Genomic DNA, 7,940 nt, shown 5'->3' with positions numbered 1-7,940 from the left:
CTTCACATTTAAAATACGGTGGAATCAGCACTTAGCAACCACCAATGATTCGGGGAATCAGCACTTAGCAACCCCCTTTATATTCAATGTACTCCGGCCTATTCCAAGTGTTCAACCGAAAACCGTGTTTTTCAACACTTTACCACCTTTCCCAACTTAACCACATTTTTAGTATCTATACCAAGTATTTATTCTATGTTCAATTAAATCTCAACATATATTGAATAATATCAAAATAATGCATTAATTCACATGTTTACTTACCTCGGTGCAAAATATCGTAATTTTGCAATTTACTCCACGACCTTCTCTTTTCCCCATTTGAGATTATCTTCTCATCTTTCTTGATCTATAATAGCAAATTTAACTCATTAAATGTTCACATTTATTAAAATAGTCCTCCCCCAAAATTTTTGAAAAATTTCAATTTTGCCCCCAAACTTTTGCATATTTACACTTTTGTCCCCAAGCTCGGAAATTAAATTTCATCACTTATTCTTATGTTTTATGACATTCTGAACAATTTTCCCTTCTATGACAACATCAAATTCTCACTCTAACACACACTTTTGAACATTAATTATTTTTACCGTTTATGTCAATTTACTCGTTTTCGCTTAAAATCGCTTAGCAAAAGTTGTTTAACATGATTTCTAGCTTCATATTATACCATAAAACAGCAAAATAAATACATTTCACCTATGGATATTTTTCCAAATATGAACCCTAACATGAATTATTGCTAGAATAAGCTAAATTAAGCTACCGGGACTCCAAAACTGTAAAGAACATTAAAAACGGGGCTTGGAATCACTTACTATTGAGCTTGGAAGCTTAAAAACCCTAATTATGGGTTCCCCCTTGCTGATTTCGCTCACCATGAAGAAGATAAGCACATTTTTCCATCTTTTTCCCTTTTTAATTCTTTTTATTACTAAATGACTAAAATGCCCCCATTAAAAAAAATCTATTTCACCCATTTCTTATGTCTATTTTTGTCCATCAATTAACTAATGGTCTAATTACCATATAAGGACCCCCAATTTATAATTTCATAACAATTAGGAACTTCTAACATGTAGAACTCAACTTTTGCACCTTTTACAATTTAGTCATTTTGACTAAATTGAGTGCCCAAACGTCGAAATTTTCGAACAAAATTTTTACGAAATTTTTCCGTGAAATTATAGACCATAAAAATATAGTGACAATAATATTTTCCCTCGTCGGATTTGTGGTCCCGAAACTACTGTTCCGACTAGGCCCAAAATCGGGTTGTTATAATTCTCCCCCCTTAGGGATTTTCGTCCTCGAAAATCTTACCGGAAAAGAGGTTTGGGCATTGTTTCCTCATAACTTCCTTCGGTTCCCACGTAGCCTCTTCCATTCCATGTTTTTGCCACAATACTTTCACTAAGGCTATACTTTTATTTCTTAATTGTTTGACCTCTCGAGCCGGAATCTTTATCGGTTCCTCCTCATAAGTCATATCCGGTCGAACTTCAATTTCTGTAGGAGAAACTATATGTGAAGGATCAGAACGATAGCATCGTAACATCGATACATGAAATACATTATGTATCCTTTCCAACTTGCCGGCAAAGCTAACCGATAAGCTACAGGTCCAATTCTTTCAATAAATTCATACGATCCAATAAAACGTGGACTCAATTTGCCTTTACGACCAAATCTCAAGATCTTCTTCCATGGAGATACTTTCAAGAACACTCTATCATCCACTTGAAACTCAATCTCTTTCCTCTTTAAATCCGCATATGACTTTTGCCGATCTGAAGCAGCTTTTAAACAGTCACAAATTATTTTCACTTTTTCTTCAGTTTCTTTCACCAAATCAACTCCATGAATCCGATTCTCACTGAGCTCAGTCCAATATAAAGGAGTTCTACATTTACACTCATATAAAGCTTCATATGGTGCCATTCGTATACTTTACTGATAGCTATTGTTGTAAGCAAATTCAACCAATGGTAGATATTTCTCCCAACTGCCTTCAAATTCTAAAATACAACACTGGAGCACGTCTTCAAGAACTTGAATCACTCTTTCTGATTGCCCATCAGTTTGTGGATGGAACGCAGTACTAAAGTTCAATTTTGTACCCAACACTTCCTGCAATTTTATCCAAAACCTCGAAATGAACCTCAGATCTCTATCCGATATATTAGACTTAGGCACCCTGTGTAATCTCACTATTTCAGCAACATATAACTCTGCCAACTTGTCAAGTGAGTAATCAATGCGTACTGGAATGAAATGGGCTGAATTTGTCAATCTATCAACGATTACCCAAATAGCATCCTTCTTCCTGGAGTCCGAGGCAATCCCGTCACAAAATCCATCGTGATGCTGTCCTACTTCCACTTTGGAATCATTACCGGTTGAAGTAAACCCGATGGTACTTGATGCTCAGCTTTCACTTGTTGGAAAATTAAACACTTTGATACAAATTCTGAGATATCCTTTTTCATGCCCGGCCACCAATACAATTTCTTCAAATCATTATACATTTTCACAGTACCTAGATGAACTGACAAATCACCACTATGTGCTTCACATAAAATGGTCCGAATAAACTCATCATTTCTCGGTACACATACCCTATCTCGGAACATTAGACAATCATCTGATCCAAGTCGAAAATCTGAATCAATACCTGCCTCACACTAAGCTCTCCTAGCTTGCAATTCACTGTCATTCTTCTGTGCTTCCAGAATTTGCTGAAGGAATAACGGTCTAGCTCTCAATTCAGCCAAAATTGAACCATCATCAGATAAAATTAATCTCGTACTCATAGCTCTTAAAGCAAATAAAGATTTTCTGCTCAAGGCATCAGCAACAACATTAGCTTTTCTAGGATGATAATCAATCACTAGCTCATAATCTTTTATTAGCTCGAGCCATCTTCGTTGTCGCAAATTCAAGTCTTTTTGATTCATTAAATACTTCAAACTCTTATGATCAGTGAAGATTCGGCATTTCTCACCATACAAATAATGATGCCAAATTTTTAAAGAAAAAACAATGGCAGCCAATTCTAAATCATGCGTCGGGTAATTCTTCTCATGCGGTTTCAACTGTCTCGAAGCATAAGCTATTACTTTACCCTCTTGCATTAATACACACCCAAGACCATTCAACGATGCATCACTGTAAATTATAAACTCTTTCCCTGACTCAGGTTGTACGAACACTGGCGCTTCAGTCAATAATGTCTTCAATTTCTCAAAACTTTGTTGACATTTATCGGTCCATTCAAACTTGACATTCTTCTGTAGTAACTTAGTCATAGGAGAAGCAATCATCGAGAATCCCTTAACAAAATGTTTATAATACCCAGCTAAGCCCAGAAAGCTTCTAACCTCGGACACATTCTTTGGTGGTTCCCAATCCACAATTGCTGAAATTTTTCTTGGATCAACCCGAATACCCTCACTTGAAACTATATGTCCCAAAAATCTGACCTCACGAAGCTAAAACTCACTTTTGCTGAATTTAGCATACAATTTCTTCTCTCTCAGAATCTGCAACACAATTCTCAAATGTTCGGCATGCTCGAATTCATCTCAAGAATAAATTAAAATATCATCTATGAACACCACCACAAACTTATCCAGATACGGCCGGAAAATTCGATTCATCAAGTCCATAAAAATAGACGGAGCATTAGTCAACCCAAAAGGAATTACCAGAAATTCATAGTGTTCATACCTCATTCTAAAAGCGGTCTTTGGCACATCGGACTCCCTAACTCTCAACTGATAGTAACTAGACCTCAGATCAATCTTTGAAAACACTGTTGCTCCATTTAGTTGGTCAAACAAATCATCAATTCTCGGCAAAGGATACTTGTTCTTTATAGTCAATTTATTAAGCTGACGATAGTCAATGCAAAGTCTCATAGAGCCATCTTTCTTTTTCACAAATAATACAGGAGCACCCCAGGGAGAAAAACTTGGTCTCACAAATCCTTTATTTGTCAACTCTTGTAGCTGAGCGTTTAATTCTTTCAACTCAGTCGGAGCCATTCGATATGGAGCAATAGAAATCGGTGCAGTATCAGGTAACAAGTCAATAGCAAACTCAACTTCTCTAATCGGAGGTAACCCAGGCAATTCCTCTGGAAATACATCCGGAAATTCATAGAATACTAGCACTGATTCAAGCTTCGACCAGTATTCAGCACATAAGCAAGATAAGCTTCACATCCTTTTCTCAAGTATTTTTGACCAGACATGTGCGAAATCACCATAGGCAATTTATTCGGCTCCTCTGCTTTAACCCGAAGAATTTTGCCATTTTCACATTTCAATTCAAGGATTTTTTGTCTACAATTTACCTTGGCATCATGCAATATCAACCAATCCATCCCCAAAATAGCATCGAACTCATCAAATGGTAACAACATCAAATTAGCCGGGAAACAGTGACCTTGAATCATCAAAGGACAATTCTTGCAAACCTTATCAACTAAGACATACTTGCCTAAAGGATTTGATACTTTAACCAAAAATTCAGTATTTTCAACAGGCAATTTCTTACTGGATACTAAATTCACACATACATATGAATGAGTAGACCGAGAGTCAATCAAATCAACATCAATATCGTGAAGAGAAAATGTACCAGTAATTACGTCAGGAGATGATGCATCCTCACGAGCACGTATGTCATAAGTTTTGGCAGGCGCTCTAGTTTCTGATCTTCCAGTTGTATCTTTCGCCACACTTTTACCACTGACTTTGCTCCCAGTATTCCTCGGTGGTCTACCACTACTAACAATATCACCCAATCTAGTTCTCTGTAATTTTTATTCCTCTATTCTCTCAAGGCAATCTTTTATATAGTGTTCTTGAGAACCACACCTGAAACAGGCTCGTCTAAATCCCCAACACTCACTAGCATGTCACCGGCCACACTGTCGACACTCAGGTCTATTATTCCCCACATTGCCCACACTTGCCATCGAGATAGCTTGATTTTTAGCTCTGGGGTATGATTTCCCTCGATCTCTACGTGAATACCCAGCTGAACTAGTTGATCGTGGATCCATCCCTTTAAGCTTCTTTGGTTGGGATTGAAATGTCCTGCTCGTTGACCTTTTTCTTACATCTCGAGCTTCAATCTCCGCTCTTCTCTTTTCTTTACTCAGTTCTTTAGCCTTACAGGCTCGGTCAACCAGTACTACAAATTTTTTCAACTCTAAAACCCCAACATACAATCTGATGTCTTCGTTTAGACCCTCTTTGAATCTTTTACACATAATGGCTTCCGTGGGTACACATTCCTGGGCATTTTTGCTGAGCCTAACAAACTCCCTTTCATATTCTGCCACAGACATTCGGCCCTGCTTTAACTCAAGAAACTCATTGCGTTTCTGATCAATAAACCGCTGGCTTATATATTTCTTTCTGAATTCCTCCTGGAAGAATTCCCATGTAACCCTTTCTTTCGGAACCACCGATATTAGGGCACGTTTGGTTCGCTGTATTGGATTAGAGGTGTAATGGAATAGAGGTGTAATTGAATAGAGATGTAATAGCAAATCAACTGTTTGGTTGAATGTAATGGAATAGAGGCGTAATAGTAATCTTGTGTTTGGTTGAATGGAATAGAGGTGTAATAGCATAATGGAAAAACAAAAATGACTAGAATACCCTTAGCATAAATTTGTTTTGGTAAATGATTATTGTTATTGTTATTTAAATTTTAATAAGATTATTATTATCAATAATAAATAATTTAATTATATTTAAACATAATTATTATTAAATATATTATAATTAAATATATAATTTAATAAAATTCTTAATAATTAATATTCTTATATGAATTTACTCAAATCATAATATATGATACTATAAAAGATAATTTAACATAATTATTATTAAATATATTATAATTAAAATATATAATTTAATAAAATTCTTAATAATTAATATTCTTATATGAATTTACTCAAATCATAATATATGATACTATAAAAGATAATTTAACATAATTATTAGACAACTGCCAGATAAATATTGGTCTAGGAAAGTTCCTCAAATTCCCCAATCACAAAACCATGTTACGGTTTAGGAACCAAAGATCAGCCCAATTTCAAAGAATAGTTGATCTGAAATTTAGCAATCATGGACGACTGAATGGATCTGAAATTTAGTCTAATTTAGTATATAGTTGATTTATAGTTACCTTTTAAGAGGTGATATATAAACTTTAAATACCAGCATTTACAATCCTTTCCAATATTCTCAATTGCTGGAACCTCATTTATATTGTCATGGTACATGCTTTCCCGGTTAAGTATGGTATCCATTGTTCTGCAACATTAGTAGATAATGTTCGATACAAAAAAACATGTTAAATAACATGTCACAAACTATATTAACATTAAAAAAAAAAAGGCATACTAGGATTGTCTGTTCCCCTGGTAACAACTAACTGATGAAAACTTTTGGGGTAAAACCAAAAAAATATATAAAATATGAAATCAAAGGAGGGAAAGATAAAGCTCAACATCTGATGTTTGGTTGTAATGGTAGCCACCCTGATATCATTACAGTTCAAAAAAAAAGTGGGATCATTGTTACAACTATAACAAGGCCTTGATTTAAGTGAATCCGAGTATTGAACCGAGTTCTAAGAATCACAGATTCACAGGTGGGGTTTTTATGTCACTCTGTCTTGTCTTCTTCCAAATCACCATTAGAGGATGCTCCATTGCTGCCCTGCACCGTTCTAGTTTTCGGTGCAGTTCTAAGATCTTTTGAAGGTGTTGGAGAGGGTTTTATGAGTGTCAAATTAGTATCATCTTTGTCAAAATCTTCATTTGCTTCACCAGAGTAAGCATACCTATTAAGATCGGAATAACAAAACGGTGAACTATAAGAAACTGCAAAGACATTGAAATAAAATTCTCAAAGATCGACACTGAAACTAAAATATGCGAGAACATCAACCACAATATAAAACAGCCATACATCTTTAAATTCCGTAACACAGAGGAACTAGCTACAAATTAAACAAGTAATCAAGCCTACACAGACATCTCAAGTTGCCGAGTTTTACCTTTATTAACGATCAAGAAATATCTTAAACAATTGAGGGTGTGAGTATGAAGTTTTTTTCTTCTTTCATTTTGAATGTCCATAAAACAGTTCATAAACAACCGTAGCAGAAAAGGAAAGGCAGAAAGAGAAGCTTAGGGCTCAATAAGTTAGATATTTACCGCGTAGAATTCTGAGAAGGAGCCCAAAGAACACAAATGACACATAGCAGAGAGAAAGATAAGATTTGCCAGAAGGCTGGGATGATCCAAGCATTCTGCCACTGCTCGTTGAAAACATCATTTGCCTTGAAGTAAATCTGAAAAGGCAGAGTTTCGCAGTTGTAAGGTGCAGCAGGTTTTTGATAATGATGCCATTTCTAAAATGCTATATTTTCATCACACTATATGTTGCAGTTTTTGATTACTCTACCCTATACTTCCCATCATAAAGATACCAGACTGCACTTAAATTGCTAGCATGTTCTTTGCTTTCTTCTACATTATATGCTGAAGTCTATTGATAAAGCAGCCTAAAGAAAGCATCAAAGATAATGGACTTGATTTACCTCGTAGCAAATCCAACCTACAGAGACAATAACTACTACTGCCAATGCATTTGTGAACTTCCTGTATATATCCAGCTAAACCAAAGTTGAAATGATGGCTTTTGGAAAGTAGCAAAGTACCTTCTTGATCATTCTATTCCAGTTCAGAGACAGATAATCAAAGAAAAATCTTGGTTAGCCTTTGACCTTATATCATTAAATTTTAAAGAAGAAATGTGATCACATCAACAAGCTTATCTTAGTAGGCCACTTCATACATAATCAAATAGAAGCATAGAGAAGAGAAATAGAACCATCAATTAGTT

At 35.4% G+C, this 7,940-nt stretch overlaps 1 long non-coding RNA gene across 1 annotated transcript; it reads right to left on the bottom strand.

Annotated features, from left to right (window-relative positions):
- Positions 1–6,312: 6,312 nt before the first annotated feature.
- LOC121219520 (uncharacterized) lies at positions 6,313–7,646 on the bottom strand. The gene is made up of 2 exons (XR_005916328.1): positions 7,250–7,646; positions 6,313–6,873 (listed from the first exon to the last, which is right to left on the bottom strand). It is a non-coding gene; the product is annotated as an uncharacterized lncRNA (long non-coding RNA).
- Between the last annotated feature and the right edge of the window lie 294 nt (positions 7,647–7,940).

The sequence above is a fragment of the Gossypium hirsutum genome, chromosome D07, assembly GCF_007990345.1.
Source record: "Gossypium hirsutum isolate 1008001.06 chromosome D07, Gossypium_hirsutum_v2.1, whole genome shotgun sequence".
In the NCBI taxonomy this organism is placed as follows: domain Eukaryota; kingdom Viridiplantae; phylum Streptophyta; class Magnoliopsida; order Malvales; family Malvaceae; genus Gossypium; species Gossypium hirsutum.
This window is presented reverse-complemented; position numbering and strand designations above follow the sequence as displayed.